Here is an 18860-nt window from a genome sequence, read left to right as displayed (position 1 = left end):
CGAAACTCCGTATTTTGTACAATAGCCTACCGTGTGGAATCTTATCAACAGCCTTACTGAAGTCTATATACGCCACATCAACTGCTTCACCTTCATCTACCTGTTTTGTCACCTTCTCGAATAACTCAGTAAGATTAGTGAGGCACGACCTATCTTTCTCAAAACCGTGTTGACTGTCCCTAATCAAATTATTCCTTTCCAGATGAAGGACCCTATCTCTTATAACCTTTTCCAACACCTTACCCACAGCCAAAGTAAGGCTCACTGGCTTATAATTACCAGGATTGTCTTGACTCCCCTTCTTAAACTAGGGAACAATGTTTGCTCTCCTCCAGTCTTCTGGGATTAGTCCTGTCGACAATGATGACAAAGATCAAAGCCAAAGGTTCTGCGATCTCCTCCCTGGCTCCCAGAGAATCCTAGAATAAATCCCATCTGTCCAGGGACTTATCTGTTTTCAGATCTTCAAAAATTGCTAAAACCTCCTCTTTGTCAACCGCAATCCCATCTAGTCTAGTAGCCTCTTTCTCTGTATTCTTCCTCACATTCCCCTTTTCCAATGTAAATAATGACGAAAGCATTCTCTTATGTCCTCAGATACTACACACAACTTCCCACTACTATCTTTGATTGGCCCGAATCTTACTTTAGTCAGTTTTTTATTCTTGATATACCTATAGAAGGAGACAGTGAGGTCTGCAGATCAGAGCTGAGAGTGTGTTGGTGGAAAAGCACTGCAGGTCAGGTAGGAAAATCGACATTTCGGGCCGGAGTCCTTCATCAGGAATGGCTGATGAATGCAGCAGTCTTTCACCTGCTATTCCAAGGAAAGGATCAACATCTGGATCCCTCCTGTCCCTCATCTAGCCATGCCCTCCTGATGAAGGCCTGAAACATCAATTTTCTTGCTCCTTGGATGGCTGCTTGACCTTCTGTGTTCTTCCAGCAACACACTCTCGTACCTAAAGAAGTCCTTAGGCCTGAGGATTTTCCTTGATCCTATCCACCAACAACTTCTCATGTCCCCTCCTGGCTCTTCTTAACTCTCTCTTTTCTGACTAACTTATAACTCTCAAGCCCCCTAACTGAGCCTTCACGCCTCATCCTCACATAAGCCTTCCTCTTCCTCTTGACAAGAGTGACAACTTCTTTAGTCGACTGACTTTGTGGAGTTTGCACATTCTCCCCGTGTCTGCATGGGTTCCTCCGGGTGCTCCGGTTTCCTCCCACAGTCCAAAAATGTGCAGGTTAGGTGAATTGGCTTTGCTAAATTGCCCGTAATGTTAGGTGAAGGGGTAAATGTAGAGGAATGGGTCTGGGTGGGTTGCGCTTCGGCGGGTCGGTGTGGACTTGTTGGGCCGAAGGGCCTGTTTCCACACTGTACCTCATCTAATCTAATCTAATCTAATTTAAACCGTGGCTCCCTGTTTTGAGAACTACCTCCCTGCCTGATCAGTATATACTTATCACGGACCCGCAGTAGCTATTCTTTGAATAAGCCCCACATTTCAAGTGTGTCCATCCCCTGTAGTTTCCTTCCCCATCCTATGCATCCTAAATCTTGCCTCATCACATCATAATTGCCTTTCCCCAGTTCTACCTCTTTCCCTGCAGTATATACCTATCTCTGCCCATTGCTATTGTAAACATAACAAATTATGGTCACTATCGCCAAAGTGCTCACCTACCTCCAAATCTAACACCTGGCCGGGTTCATTCCCTGGCCAAATCCAATATGGCATCACCCCTTGTTGGTCTGTCTACATACTGTGTCAGAAAATCCTCCTGCACACATTGAACAAAACTGACCCATCTAAACTATTTGAACTATCATATTCCCAGGCAATATTGGGGAAGTTAAAGTCCTCCATAACAACTACCATGTTACTCTCGCTCTTATCAAGAATCATCTTTGCTATCCTTTCCTCTACATCCCAGGAACAATTCATAGGCCTACAGAAAACTTTCAATAGGGAGAACTCTCCTTTCCTGTTTCTAACCTCAGCCTGAACTACCTCAGTGGATGAGTCCTCAAATGTTATCTCGGCTGTTGTACTACTACCCTTGATTAACTATGCCACACCTCCCCCTCGAAGAGCATTAGCAAATATCCCCCCCAACGATATTGGTACCCCTCTGGTTCAGGTGAAAACTATCCTGTTTGTGGAGATCCCGCTTCCCCCAGAGTCTTTATTGGCCATTTCTAGTTGTCCCTTGAAAAAAGTAACCTGAGCTGCGTTAAACAAGGAAAACCGTTGACCTTCCATACAACTGCAGAGGACCAAATGACACACGACCTTTCAAACAAGCAAGAACCAGATGCCATAAGATCCTCCATAAGACCATAACACATAGGAGCAGAAGTAATTCATTCATTCCATTGAGACATCTCTGCCATTCACTGAGAAAAACATGTGCTTGGCAAAGAGCATGAACAGTGAATGATAAATGACAAATGGGGAGTATTAACAATGTAGTGTCTCCACTAACCAAGATTAATATGATTGATCCTGGAATATTTGTCATGAGAAATGTTAATACTACATAGCAATATAAAGGGAAGGCCACTAACACATACCACAAAAAGGAAGAGATGAGAATGATGGGAATAGGACTATTAAGGACAATGCAGGATAACACCATAGATAATTCTTCTTAAAAAAAGGATGCATTGAGAAATTTTAAAAATACTCAAGGAGGTCAAAACTCCCAATCTAGATGGACTGCATCCTTACATTTAGAAAGAATTTATGGAATAGATATTACTACATACATTCAAAAATTGTTTAGAAAAACAGGCATTGACAGCTAACATAATACCAATGTTTAAGAAGTGTACAGAGCCATCCCAATGGAATTAGAGGCCAATCAGTTTAATGTCAGAGGAATAGGAAACCTACTTAAAAATAGAAGATGGAAATTATGAAAATAAATAACAAATAATGAATAGGATTTTCTTCGAGCTTTCTTTGTCACCATGTCTTCTCTTCCGTCTCCCACTCCAGTGGGACCATCTGTCCTCTCCAGTCTGGTAGTTAGACACACCACGTTCTGCCATTGTCACATTCCAATCACTTAATCTGAACTATCAGCATCCTTTCTCCCTCAGAACTCCATCCCCTACTATTGCATAAATGCTGCTCCCTCCACACTTCACGTCAGCTCTGATGAAGAGTCATCTAGACTGGAAACGTTAACTTGCTCTCTGTCCACAGATGCTGCATGACGCATTGTGATTTCCAGCATTTTTTGTTTTCAGGACAGATTCCAGCATCTGTAGTAATTTGCTCCTATAATGAATAGATAATTACTTTTCAAACAGGGAAAATCTTGCTTGAGTAACTTTATTGATTTTTTTTAGCAGAAAGCAAAGAGAGCAGTCAATGATAATGAATCAGTGTACAGGATTTCAAAAATCCTTCCATAAAGATACTCCAGAGTCTTCTATAAGCAATATAAATGGCAAGAGTGGTAAAAGGAGGATTGATACCAATTAGTGATCAAGGATGACATTTACAAATGAAGACAAGGGCATGGCAGGAGTATTCACTGCTAGCCAGCTCATGGTGAAACAGGTGCTTTGGTTAGACTGCCTGTACTTAAAAAGTCAACAAGGTAGCTGGACAAGATGAGATGCATTCAAAGATACTGAATGAAATGAGAATGGAATTTGCAGAGGAATTGGCAATAATTATTCATTCTTCCTTCGACTCAGGGAAAACTTCATGTGCCACAGGAATAGAGAATTTCAAATGTTATACACTTGTTCAAAAAAGGCTATAAGGTCAAAACAACGATTACAGACCAGAGAGTAAAACTTTGGTGGTTCGGACACATCGAGAAAATAAATAATTTGAGACAAAATCGTCCTATGGACAAATATTGGTCAATAAAGGGAGACAACATGGATTTCTGAAGGAAAAGTCATGTTTAACTAAATGATTTTTTTGAACAGGTAATCAGTTTTAATTGGGGCAATGCTGTACATGAACTTTCAGAATACATTAGTTAAAGCACAGTATAGACGTGTGCGCAAAGTTAGAGCAGATTGAATAAAACAGACAGTAGCAACAATGATACAAAATTGGCTGAGTGATAGTAATCAGATGGACACTTATTGGGCTGGTTAAAAGCTTGTACTTGAGTTCCCAGGGGTCAGTGTTTCGATACAAAAATAAAAATTGCTGGAAAAGTTCTGCAGGTCTGGCAGAATCTGTGGAGAGAAATCAGTTAACATTTTAGGTTGAGTGACCCTCCCTCAGAACTGATTTATAGCATCCACAGTTCTTTTGGTTATTATTTTGGCAGTGTTCAGATCCTTACTTTCCCTGAAATATAATAATGATCCAAACCTTAGTATTTGGGGCTCATTTTCAAAATTTGCAAATGATACAAAGTTTAGACACATTTCATCCTTCTTCGCTCCAATGAGAAAAGACCTATATCTCTCAACCTTTCTTCTTAAGACATGCCCTCCAGTCCAGGTAGCATCCTGGTAAATCTTCTCTGCACCCTCTCTGAAGCTTCTGCATCTTTCCTATAATATGGCAACCTGAACTGAATACAATATTCCAATTGTGGCCCAACCAGAACTCTATGGAGCTACAGCATAACCTCATGGCTCTTAAACTCAATCCCCCTGCTAATGAAAGCCAAAACACCATACGCCTTCTTAACAAACCCATCAACTTGGGTGGCAACTTTAAGGGATCTATGGACATGGACCCCAAGATCCCTCTGTTCCTCCATCCTGCCAAGAATCCTGCATTTAACCCTGTAATCTACATTCAAATTGCACCTTCCAAAGTGAATCACTTCACACTTTTCCAGGTTGAACTCCATCTGCCACTTCTCAGCCCAGTTCTGCATCCTGTCAACATCCTGTTGCAACCCTCCACACTATCCACAACTCCACCAACCTTTGTATCATCGGCAAACTTACTAACCCACTCTTCCACTTCCTCATCCAAGTCATTTATAAACATTACAAAGAGCATAGTCCCAGAACCAATCCCTGCAGAACACTACTGGTCACCGAGCTTCAGGTTGAATATTTTCATCTCCCACCTGACGTTTCGGGCATAAGCCCTTCATCAGGAGTGGCTGATAAAGGGCTTATGCCTAAAACATCAATTCTCCTGTTCCTCTGATACTGCCTGATCTGCTGTGCTTTTCTAGCACTATACTCTCGACTCTGATCTCCAGCATCTGCAGCCCTCACATTCTCCAGGTTGAATTCCCAGGATTATCCCTATTGTCTTTCTTGAACAAGGAAATAACATTTGCCACCCTCCAATCATTGGGCACTACTCCAGTGGACAGTGAGGATGCAAAGATCATCGCCAAAGGCGCAGCAATCTCTTCCCTCGCTTCCTGTAGTTATCTAGGGTATATCCCATCTGGCCCAGGGAATTTATCTATTCTTATGTTTTTCAAAATTTTCAGCACATCGTTCTTCCTAACATCAACTTGTTTTAGCATATCAGTCTATTTCACACTGTCGTCAGAAGCTCCTCTCCAGTAGTGAATACTGTAGCAAAGTATTCATTAAGGACCTCCCCTACCTCCTCTAACTCCAGGCTCAAGTTTCCTCTGCTATCCCTGATTGGCTCTACCCTCACTCTTGTTCCTCACAAAAGCATAGAATGCCTTAGGGTTTTTCTTAATCCTATCCTAAAGCTTTTTCATGCCCCCTTCTAGCTCTCCTAAGTCCATTCTTCAGTTCCTACCTGGCTATCCTGTAATCCTCTAAAGCCCTGTCTGAGCTTTGCCTCCTTGACCTTAAGTAATCCTCTGTCTTCCTCTTGACTAAATGTCCACATCCCTTGTCACCCAAGGTTCTTTCAACCTACAATTCTTTCCTTGCCTCAGTGGGATAAACCTGTCCAGCACCATCAGCAAGTGCTTCAAAAACAACCTCCCCATTTCTGTCGTGATTAGCATGATAAGCAAGTTTGCAGATGACATTAAAATAGTCAGTATTGTGGACAGTGAGGACAGTGAAGAATGTTGTCAGAAATTGCAGCAGGCCCTGATCAACTGAGAAATGGGCCGAGAAATGGCAAATGGAGTTTGATATAGATAAGTGTGTGGTCTTGCATTTTGAAAAGTCAAATCAAGGTAGGAGTTTCATGGTGAATGGTAGGGCCTTAAAGAGTGGAACAGAGTGACCTTGGAGTTCAGGTTCATGGTTCTCTGAAAGTGAGTCATAGTTAGATAGGGCAGTGATGAAAGCTTTTGGCACACTGGTCTTCATCAGTCAGGGCATTGAGTATAGAAGTTAGGAAGTTATGATGCAGTAATACTAGACATTGGTGAGGCTGCACTTGGACTATTGTGCTCAGTTTTGGTCACCTTGTTATAGGAAGAATGTTATTAAACTGGAAAGAGTGCAGAAGAAATTTACAAGGATGTTGTGTGGACTTACTGGTCTGAATTATAGAGAGAGGTTGGACAAGCTAGGACATTTTTTAAAGCATAAGAGACTAAGGGGAGGATCTTACAGAAATATTTAAGATCATGATAGGCTTGAACAGGGTGAATGTACTCAGTCTTTACCCCATGGTTGGGGAATCGAGGACTAGACGGCATCAGTTTAAGGTTAGAGGGGAAAGAATAAAAGGGAACCTAAGGAGCAACATTTTTACACAGAGGGTGCTATGCATATGGAATAAGATATCAGCGAAAGTGGTTGAGGCAAGTACCTTAATAACATTTAATGGCCATTTGGACAAATACATGGACAGGAAAGGTTTAGGAGGAGTGCAGGGAAATGGAGTGAGTGTAGGTAGACATTTTGGTCAGCATGGACCAGTTTGGGCCAAAGGGCCTGTCTCTGTGCTATAGAACTCTATGATTCTCAATTTGCTATATTTGTGCATAAATCATTAAAAGTGGTAGGACAGATTCAGAGCATTTAATTATACATTCAATATCCTCAGCTTCATTAATAGGGACATAGAATTCAACAGCAAGATGTTGAACTTCCACAAGACAATAATTTGGCCTCAGCTAGAGTACTGCATTCACTTTGGGTGCTACACTTTAAGATTATGAAGGCCTTGAAGACAGCAGAGAACTGTATGAGAATAATATGAGGGATGAGATATTTCAGTTATGATGATAGATTGGGGAAGTTGGGACTGTTTTCCTTTGAGAGGAGAAGACAAAAATGAGATCTCATAGAACTTAGAAAGTTATGAGAGGTCTGGACTGAGTAAATAGGGATAAAGTGTTCCAGAACTTGAAAGGATTGAGAACAAGAGAGCACAGATTTACCGTAGCTACTGAAAGAAGTACTAGGTAAAATATTTTCCTGCAATAAATGGTTAGATGTTGGAATGCACTGGCTGAAAGTGTGAGAGATAAGTTGTGAAAAGTGTGAAAATGGAATTAGATGGCAATTTGAGATGAAACGATGTGTAGGATTATGGGAAGAAGGCAGGGGAAATGCACTAAGTAGGATCCTCATTTGGACTGTGATTACAAACAATGGAAATGGCTTTTCTGTGCATTAGAACAATTCTGTGCTTCAGAGGAAAAGGTCGCAGAATATGTAGTCAAGGGGCAAGTCTAAACATGAAGGAGATCCAGGTTGATGCTCTGTCAACAGGGACAAATGTATAAATGAAAAATACATTAGTAACCAGGGTCTAACGCTTAATGATTGCCATGCTGAAATTATTGCATGGAGATTTTTCTTCATTTCTTTCACTCTCAACTGGAACTACATTTAAGCAAACAGCCAGATGATTTGGAATTTGTGATTTGCCCCTCAGAAGGAGGAAGGCTGAATGATAGCATCCTTTTTCATTATACATAAGGACACTTCCATGTGGGAACGTATGTTTGAACCGTTACTGAGAGGCAACTGCATCAAAATAGACCATTGAATAGGAAAGTCCAGGGACATCTAGAACATAACTGAAAATGTGTTGCTGGAAAAGCGCAGCAGGTCAGGCAGCATCCAAGGAGCAGGGGAATCGACGTTTCGGGCATGAGCCCTTTTTGAGGAGCACTTACATCTAGAACATAGAACAGTACAGGTCCTTCGGCCCTCGATGTTGTGCCAACCTTTTATTTTACTCTAAGATCAAACTAACCTACATACCCTTCATTTCCACTGTAATCCATGTGCCTATCCAAGAGTCACTTCAATGTCCCTAATGTATCTGACTCTACTATCACTGTTGGCAGTGCATTCCACACACCCACCACTCTCTGTGTAAAGAACCTACCTCTGACATCTCCCCGAAACCTTCTTCCAATCACCTTAAAATTATGCCTCTTTGTGATGGTCATTTCTGCCATGGGAAAAAGTCTTTGGCTATCCACTCCATCTATGCCTCTCATCAGCTTGCACACCTCTATCAAGTCACCTCTCATCCTTCTTCCTTCCAATGAGAAAAGGCCTCACTCCCTCAACCTTTCTGCATAAGACATGTCCTCCAGTCCAGGCAGCATCCTGGTAAATCTCCTCTGCTCCCTCTCTAAAGCTTCCACATCTTTCCTTTCATGAGGTAATGAGAACTGAACACAATATTCCAAGTGTGGTCGAACCAGGGCTCTATGGAGCTGCAGCATAACCTTGTATCTCTTAAACTCAGTCTCCTTGCTAATGAAAGCCAACACATCATATGCCTTCTTAACAACTCTATCAACTTGGGTGGCAACTTTGTGGGATCTATGGACGTGGACTCCAAGATCTCTCTGTTCCTCAACACTGCCAAGAATCCTGCCTTTGACCTTGTATTCTGCATTCAAATTCTACCTTGCAAAATGAAACACTTCACACTTTTTCAGGTTGAACTCCATCTGCCACTTCTCAGCCCAGTTCTGCATCCTGTCAATGTTGCATTGCAACCAACAATAGACCTCCACACTATTCACAACTCCACCAACCTTTGCGTCATCAGCAGACTTACTCACCCACCCTTATACTTCCTCATCCAAGTCATTTAAAAAACACAAAGAGCAGAGCTCATCGCTGTGGCGCACTACTGGTCACCAAGCTCCAGGTTGAATACTTTCCATCTACTACCATCCTCTGATTTCTGTGGGCCAGCCAATTCTGTATCCAGACAACCAAATCTCCCTGTGTACTATGCCTCCTTACTTTCTGAATGAGCATACCATGGGGAACCTTATCAAATGCCTTGCTAAAATCAATATACACCACATCCACTACTCTATTTTCATCAATGTGTTTTGTTACATCCTCAGAGAATTCATTTACGCTTGTGAGGCATGACCTTCCCCTCACAAAGCCATGCTGACTATCTCTTATCAAACTATGCTTTTACAAATAATCATAAATCCTGTCTCTCAGATAACTTGCCCACCACTGACATATGACTGACGGGTCTGTAATTCCCAGGGTTATCCCTATTCCCTTTCTTGAACAAGGGAATAACATTTGTCACCCTCCAATCATCTGGTATTGCTCCAGTGGACAGTGAGGACACAAAGATCATTGCAAAAGGTGCAGAAATCTCTTTTCTTGCTTCCCATAGTAACCTAGGGTATACCCCGTCTGGCCCAGGGGACTTATCTATCCTCATGTGTTTCAAACTTTCCAGCATATCCTCCTTCTTAGCATCAAGCTGTTCAAGCATTTCAGCCTGCTTCATGCTGTCCTCAGAAACTTCAAGGTTCCTCTCAATAGTGAATACCGAAGTAAAATATTAATTAAGGACCTCCCCTACCACCTCTGAGTCCAGGCACAAATTCCAAATTTCTTTTCTTTTTCTCTCTTTTTAGTATTTTTTTTTCTTTTCCTTCTTCTTTTCTTCATCTTCCTAACATCATGGGGAGGCTTCAGCAGGGTCGACGGTGACTGGACTGGTTTCGTAGGCCGGATGCGTGGTGTCCTGGATTAGTGGCGAGGCTTCAGCTACAGCAATGGTGAAGCATGGACACCTGGAGCAGGAGTCTTGCAGAGACCCCGAGCCAAACAATGAAGATGAATGCTATTTCAGTACTTTTAGTACTATGGGTGGCACAATGGCTCAGTGGCTAGTACTTCTGCCTCACAATGCCAGTGTCATGGGTTTGATTTGACTGTCTGTGTGGAGCTTGCACATTCTCCCCATGTCTGTCAGGTTTCCTCTGGGTGCTCCGTTTTCCTCCCACACTCCAAAGATATGCAAGTTAGGTTGATTAGCCATTCTAAATTGCCCATTGTGTCTAAGGATTGCAGGCTAGATGGGTGAGCCACGAGAAGTTCAGTGCTACATAGATAGGGGAGGTGGTGAGTCTGGCTGCTCTTTGGAGAGTCAGTGCGGTCTCAGTGCGGCCTGTTTCCATACTGTGATGATTCTATGATTCTACTTTCTTTTCATTCCTTTGTACTTCAAAATGGCGCTGGATTGTGGCATCAGAGTACTTTTCACTGTATCTCCTTAAATGTGTGACAATAAATCATTCATTCAAGTATCAGAATAGATTTCTAGCGGATTTCAAGACAGGAACTAAAATGAGTGAGAATACAGGATAAGTATTCAGAGTGGCAGAAAGTGTAATGTGATGTTCTGCAAGTATCATTATCAAGCTATACCCTTTGGCTTCAAAAGGGAAGAAAACCTGCAGTTGGTTCCATTTCTCCTTTAACTCATATTAATTTATGTATCTACATAAAAATTGCTGAGTTCACTTTTATACAACAACCTAACCCTCACCTATACTCTGCTTATCTTTTTCTATTTCCTCCTTCATTCTTGGTATTCTGTCTCAATTTATTCTTTGAGATTTTATTATAGCGTCGATGCATATAAACAGATCATTGGACAGCTGTGATCATCCAAAGATAGCAAAATTGAAAATCGTTGATAACAACGACGAGAGTGGGACTCGAGCCCACGCGCGTAGAACACAATAGATTAACAATCCATTGCCTTAACCTCTCGGCCACCTCGTCACATACGCTAAGATGCATCTGACCTTATGAATAAGTGAAATGCGTAAATTATGCTGAGCAGCAGATATTTCTCCCTGGTATTGGTGAAATGATAAATAGTACAGTATGGTTCCAAAAGTATCGTCTTACCTCTGAGTTATGGGGCAAACACACTCCCACTGTGACACTCTGCTCACAGTGACCTGAACAAAAATGAAGCAATGACGATGTAACAAGGTCTGTTGAATTCTGTGAAGATTTGAAGTCAACAGAATGAAGAGCCCGTGACAGCAGGAGGTGTAAAGTTGTCTGTGAGGAATTGTTTTCCAGACTGGAGGAGAGTGCATAGTGCTCAATGTCATTATTCGGAACACCTTTCTTCCACTCAGATATTTTTGACACGCACCTGTGTACACAACAGCCAATTTCAAAATCCTAAATAAGGCTAAACTGACAATTGAATTCAACAATGCAAAAACCTTGATCTGTATCATTTTCCTGGCCGTGTGACACCAAGTCACTGTATGATCACAGCAACACAGTGAGCAAGTGTCAGAAGGAAAATGAGTGCACTGCCAGAGCGAATGCTGGGAGCAACAGTTGACACACGGGCAAGTGCATTCCCCTGAACAGGAACACTTCCCAAACAGTGCACTGCGGTGGAAGAATTCAGAGGGGGTTTACACTTTGGAATTTGATGCCAGAGACACAATGGAGATCTGTCATTGAGTCTGTTCAAGATGAAGATTTTAAGATTTCTATAGATGAAAAACAAAATAAAAGGCCCATGTGTTAGTGAAGGCAAAAGCTGAAGTTGTACATTTTTACATATTTGCAATGAGTGGCTCACCACTTGCCTCACACGGGGTCAGAAGCACTGGTGAAGATGATCATATAATCGCAGTGACCAGCCATGGAATCAGAGAAACTCGGTTTCCCAACCGTTAATATACAACCAGGAATGTGGAGGTAAGCATTAATGTGTTGCTCCAGTGCTGCAGGTGACCAGTGCACGGTATCTCTGTGCCAGTATAGTGGGCTGCGCTCTACTTGTTTTAAGTTTGAGCCTCACATGGAGCAGCTTCAATTTGTCGTGGTGTTGAGGGGTACGGAAAAAAAACAAAAAAAAAACATCGAGGGCCGACGGGCCTGTACTGCGCTGTATTCTTCTATGTTCTATGTTCTATGTTCTGACTGCATTTTGTGTCTGACATGTTTGGCTTTACTATAACTTCAATTTCATTGATATCTAGGGAGCTGTAGCTGAAGCATATTTTTTTCTCTCGTTCTGGGGAATGTGTGGATTGGACCCAAAGTTTCTCTGCGTTCAAGACCTACCATTGATCATTTGCTATTTATTTTCTTGGTTAATTGTTTTGGTTTCATCCAAAGGTGCTAGATGCTTCTCAAATGATTGAAATTGGTTATTTTTCTTTCGCATATTTCCACTGTTAATGGTTCTTTGTCTATTTCTGTAAATACTTTACACCTAATTGCTTTCATTTAGTTTGTTCATAGAATTACAGAACTATTATGCAGAAGAAGGCTATTTACCCCATCATGTCTGTGCCAGCTGTCTCAGCATTTTGGCTGACTGCCAATCTCTTTCTAGTTAAATAATGTGCAGGGTTACAGGGAAAAAGCGGTAATCATCCGAAGCCCTTGTGAATGCCTCAATTGAACCTGCCTACACTACACTTCCAGGCAGAGCAATCCAGACCCTAATTACTTACTGTCTGAAAGGATTTTTTTTTGCCTTGTATTTACTTATTTCGCAAAACAAAAACTGTGCCTTCTGGTTCGTGATCCTCTTTTGAGGGCACAGTTTTCCTTTGTCAATTTTGTCTACTTTTCCCTGTCTACTGCCATTTAATAACAAGGAAAACTGAGTAAAACTTGAGAATGATGCTTACTGGTCCAATCTGTTTTGTATACTTTGGAACAGTGCTCCAGTATGACCAAATTTCTTTCCAAGCACTGCTGTTTTATTCAAACTACTTTTTCCTCTTTTGGAATGTGCTTAACTCTCCTTTCCTGTCTGCCATCCTCCATAACCAGCAACTCCTTAAAATGTATGTAGAGACAACTCAAGGTCTGAGGTAAAACAAAGTATCTAATTCTGAGAATCTCTCCTTGACCATTCACACTCTGCTGAAGAGAACTCAGCTAAGATGCCAGGATCAAACATGATCAAAAATTTCCGTAGAATAACAGCAGCTTTGGCAGTATCTGTGGGGAGAATACTGAGTTAACATTTCGAGTCTGATGACTTGTCAGATTGCCTGGATACCTGATGAAAGCTTGCCAACAAAGACTCTTCCATAGCAAGCTAATTGAGAGAAACATTCACACATAGGCCATTAAAAGCACTTCAAGGAGGCAGTGAAGGTTTCACTGAAGAGTTTCAACTTCACCAGAAGACACGGCAGAACCTATCAGAGGTTCGACGTTGCACAATATCGTCAACAAAAGTGCCATGTCCAATGAACAGAATAGAATTTCACTTGCCAATAGGAAGTCGGCCACGTAAATTCAGAGGCTCAAGCACTTTCTCACCAACAATACATGTGTGTCGTTAATACAACAGATAAAAGTTTAAATTGGACTGCAGTCATCTATAAACGTTTTGGTACTTAAATCTTAACTCAATGAATTTAACTTGATGTCATGGCCATCTTAGATTATGAAGGACCTGCAGAACCTCCTTCTTTGTGACACCTTTCTGAAATTAGTGACTTCTTCAGTTTTCTCCGGTTTCAATGGGCATGCCCCACTCTTGGTATGAAGATGTAGGAATACTGAAGAGTGTGGAAAAGCTAGCAAGGACTTAGAGAAGCACACAGACTACTTAAAATTTAAAACATAACATCTGGTTGAACAGCTTGATTAGCTGGGTTGTCTGGATACAAAAACAAATTTGAATTCGGCAAATCACTTTAAATTATGTCCCAAGATTCCAAACTCCAATCAAGTTTAAATATAGTATTTTGACAATATTAAAATCAATGAAACAATCCGATGTTTTATGGTATAACTATCAGACATTTTGGAACAGTTAGCTAGAGTGGCAAAGAGAACTGCCAAGCACCAACAATTAGAGAGAGACTGCTTGCATAAATATCTGCTCTTAAAGGTACCTTTATCTGTCAACGACTTGTGGAACAGAACTAAGAAGAAGAAAAGAAGACAGAGGAAAATACAGAGGACACTCAGTGAGCTGACTGGTTCAGAAAAGTGATTTTTGTTTGGAAAATCATAATCGGGATTTGTTTTAATCAGGCCAGTAATATAGAGGGAAAGGTAAAATATAGGTTTAGAGAGAGGAGTTATAAATAGTTGTTAGTTAATATTTTCTGTTAGACTTTAAAATGTTGTTAATTTTTACTTTAAATAGTGACCTCTGGGATAATTCTTTGCCTCTCGAATTTTAACAGATGACAGCAAGGGCTGAATCTTTTCTGTGGTGCTGGTTTAAATTAGCAGAGGAGGTTTACATCATGTCATAACACTCTGTAGCACTCACACTGAGAAAGAAAAATGCATACATTTTCAGCAATCAATATTTAATGTTTATTTCAAACTTTGGAAAGCATTTAGGTTGACTTTTATCCCATGTTAATTGGGATGGAAAGTGAAATAAGTTGCTCAAAATGAGATACTTGAAGTATAAAGGTAACATTTTATTCATATGGCTGGGAAGCAGCTAGTGTGTGATCTTGAAGTCAATAATTCATTCAAACAGTTTCAGCTGAGGCAGTGCAAATGGTTGTAATGCCACCAGGAATCTTTCAAGGTGGAAGTTCAGCAAAGTACAAATTTCTGACTTGGATGGCCAGAACAGCAACTTGAACTGTTTCTGTCATTTGTGCCTTTCCTTTTGCATCAAAGGTTTTTCTGGATTTTCTGTGGACGGTTGAAACCTTGGGTATCACGACCTGGGCCAGTAATAGTTATGAGGAGAGAATGGACAAATTGAATTGTTTTAACTTGAACATCGGAGGCTGAGAGATGATCTTATATAATTTTATGAAGTTATGAGAGGCATGTATAGAGTGGCTAGTTGGAGTCTTTCCCCAGGGTAGAGAAATGTTTATATACTCATGGACATAGGGTTACAGTAAAAAGGCAGAAAATTTAAAAGGGATATGAGAGGCTTTTTTTTCAACACAGAGAATGGTAAGGGCCTGGAATGAGCTGCCAGCAGAGGTGATATAAGCCAATACAACAGCAACATTTAAGAGGTGTCTTGAATAAGCAGGGAATAAGGGAATATGGACTGCATAAAGGCAAAAGGTAATTCGTTTCGAAAAGCATCATGTGTCAGTGTATACTTAGTGGGCCAAAAGGTCCTGTTCCTGTGCTGTACTGTTCCTTGTTCTTTACACTTTAGAGATATCTAAATTGAAATAAGTTGTGTAAAGGTGCTGTCCCCAACAATGTCAATAATTTTATCTTAAGGACCTGCTGTGATCACTGCGATCATACAAGATCACAAGAAATGCAAGGAATGGGTGATTTGACCTGTTGAGCCTCCTCAACTACTTAATATGTTTATGGCTTGTGTCGGGTCTTAATTCTAATTTCTTGCCTGCTTCCCATAATTCCCTCATTCTCTGAGGAATCAAAAGTATGCCTATCCGAGCCTTAAATGTATTCAGTGATGTATGGGGTTCAGAATTCTATGGATTCAAACCCCTTTGAATGAAGACATTTCTCCTCATCTCAGTCCTAATTGTTTGGACCCTTAATCTTAAAACTGAGAGACAGAGACAGAGAGAGAGACAGACAGAGAGATAGAGAGAGAAACAGAGATAGAGAGACAGAGAGAGAGAGGGAGAGAGACAGAGACAGAGAGAGAGAGAGAGAGAGGGACACAGAGAGAGAAAAGCAGGGCGTTCTAAGGCCCAGAATTAGATGAGCACAGACATTTCAGGATGTTGTTGAGACTATAGAAGGATGAGAACGTTAAAATGTGAATATGTCACTTCTGTGCCTTTAACAGAGCTGTGCTGCTTCTCTTACAGACAAGTGTTGCCAGAGTGGCATGAGAATATCTGCTTCACATACAGTGGATAAATAGCTTTAAACTCCCTGAGCATCTTTTATTAAATTAGACAAAAGAAGTACGGGGGCTCAGTGGTTAGCACTGCTGATCAGAGTACCAAGGACCTGGGTTCAGTTCTACTCATGCGTGACTGTCTGTGTGGAGTTTGCACATTCTCCCTGTATCTGCATGGGTTTCCTCCGGGTCTCAATTTCCTCCCATAGTCCAAAGATGTACAGATTGAGTTGATTGGCCATGTTAAATTGCCCAGAGTATCCAGGGATGTTCAGGCTAGGTGGATTAGCCATGGGGAATGAAAGGTTACAGGGAACAGGATGGGTTGGGTCTGGGTGGACTTTATTGGCTGAATGGCCTGCTTTCACACTGTATGGATTCTAAGCATGAGTGGGTGGAGTCAAACTCACACAAGTGCGGGCTTTTAGTTTTGCTATCAGTTGGGGTTTGGAGTTGGCTATTAATGCAGGTAGATATAACTCTCTCTCTCTCTGTCTCTTTCTACTGAAGCAAAAAGTTTGAGTCCTCCCTGCTGATTATTTCTTTTGGTATTCCTTTCTCCTGGACTGTAAGGGAGATAGCATGTGAAGAAAATCTGTTTTGTTGAATTTGCTTTTGACAAGGGTGTATTTATACAATGCTGTTATATTGTTACATGATTAATATTTAAACAATATATTACTTTATGAAGTACTCCAATACAGTAAACATTATGCCATTTCTTATTTTAATTGTATTTTAACTGCGTTGTCAGAATAAAGTGTGTTTTGCTTAAAGCCTGCTGATAGACTAATCAAATCGCATCTGGAACACAGTACTTACACTTGCTTCAAAATAAAATAAAAGCTTAGGATCTAGGCTATTTCCTTGATATATTGTGATGGGGTTTGGTCAGGTCCTTAACACTTAACAAATGATATGAAACATGTGACAACCAGAAAACAAGAAGATAAACAGTAATAAAAAAAGATATAGTGCAGCGGATACTGGAAACGTGAAATAACAACAGAAAATACTGGAAATATTCCGATCAGATCATCAGACTGAAAATATTAACTCTGTCTTTCTCTCTCCACTGATGCAGCCTGACCTGCAAAATATTTCTAGTATGTTCTCTTTCCATGCAACATAAACAATAAGACTAAGTTATAAAATTTCATAAGTGTTAATTTACCTTAATTGAAGATAGTATGATCAACTGTATTGCAGAGTTCATATAAACATAACTGACTATTCTTGCAATTGTACCATCATATTTTCTTGGTTGTGTAATACAATAACATGCCTGTCAACATCTTTCTAATAGTGGCAACTGGCAGAGATTTTTTAGCAATCATGTATTCGGTTCAACTCAAGGGAATGAGATTGATTGCCTGGTATACCTCTTGGTGACAAATAGATTTAGAGTTTTTGATCAGAAGTACTGGTATAGGCACGGGTGTCATGTGTTATTGCCTTGGAGGCAGTGCACAGCTTAAGATGAATTACTTTGCAGAAGACCTGCAGCAAGTGACAAGGTTCGAACCGCAAAGTCCCAATTTGTGTTGACATACTATTGCAATACCTTGCTCATTTGCTCCTCTCATACTTGCAATAACAAGCTGATGGATTTTAGCTACAAAAACTACTTTACCAAAAAATTTAAAAAATCAGCTGAAATCCATTACAAATAACAAATGGCGGTCTGAGGTAGATTATGGGAGAAAGTAGTAGCTTTCTGGGCTGTTTCACTTTGCTTATCCATATTCTCATCATCACATGCTTACATCTTTTACAATCACTGTGAGACAGCAATATCAACTGTAAGTTTCATGAATGAGACATAATACGATATCAAAATATGGCTGCATATAAAGCTTTAAATTTGCAAGTTATTATTGTATGATATTTAACAGTTATTAGTTCACTGTACCAAAGTTTCACAGCTACATATTTTGAATTGTTTTAGGTAGGGAATAGTTATAGTTTCTCAAAAATGAACTTGAGAAACTATATTCCTGTCAGGGTGAAAGGGAGGGCTGGTAGGTATAGGGAATGCTGGTTGACTAAAAAAGTTGAGGGTTTGGTTAAGAAAAAGAAGGAAGCATATGTCAGGTATAGACAGGATAGATCGAGTGAATCCTTAGAAGAGTATAAAGGAAGTAGGAGTATACTTAAGAGGGAAATCAGGAGGGCCAAAAGGGGACATGAGATAGCGTTGGCAAATAAAATTAAGGAGAATCCAAAGGGTTTTTACAAATATATTAAGGACAAAAGGCTAACTAGGGAGAGAATAGGGCCCCTCAAAGATCAGCAAGGCGGCCTTTTTGTGGAGCCGCAGAAAATGGGGGAGATACTAAATCAATATTTTGCATCAGTAATTACTGTGGAACAGGATATGGAAGATATGGACTGTGGGGAAATAGATGGTGACATCTTGAAAAATGTCCATATAACAGAGGAGGAAGTGCTGGATGTCTTGAAATGGTTAAAGACCTGATCAGGTGTACCCAAAAAACTCTGTGGGAAGCTAGAGAAGTGATTGCTGGGCCTCTTGCTGACATAGTTGTATCATCAATAGTCACAGGTGAGGTGCCAGAAGACTGGAAGTTGGCAAACGTGGTGCCACTGTTTAAGAAGGGCGGTAAAGACAAGCCAGGGAACTATAGATCGGTGAGCCTGACCTCAGTGGTGGGCAAGTTGTTGGAGGGAATCCTGAGGGACAGGATGTACATGTATTTGGAAAGGCAAGGACTGATTAGGGATAGTCAACATGGCTTTGTGTGTGGGAAATCATATCTCACAAACTTGATTGAGTTTTTTGAAGAAGTAACAAAGAAGATCGATGAGGGCAGAGCAGTAGATGTGATCTATATGGACTTCAGTAAGGCGTTCGACAAGGTTCCCCATGGGAGACTGATTAGCAAG

At 40.8% G+C, this 18860-nt stretch overlaps 1 non-coding gene across 1 annotated transcript; it reads right to left on the bottom strand.

Moving 5' to 3' along the window:
- Positions 1 to 10833: 10833 nt before the first annotated feature.
- On the bottom strand, positions 10834 to 10915 carry trnan-guu. Its single transcript has one exon. It is a non-coding gene; the product is annotated as a tRNA-Asn (tRNA).
- Positions 10916 to 18860: the final 7945 nt, after the last annotated feature.

Source organism: Chiloscyllium plagiosum, chromosome 12 (genome assembly GCF_004010195.1).
Source record: "Chiloscyllium plagiosum isolate BGI_BamShark_2017 chromosome 12, ASM401019v2, whole genome shotgun sequence".
Lineage (NCBI taxonomy): Eukaryota > Metazoa > Chordata > Chondrichthyes > Orectolobiformes > Hemiscylliidae > Chiloscyllium > Chiloscyllium plagiosum.
This window is presented reverse-complemented; position numbering and strand designations above follow the sequence as displayed.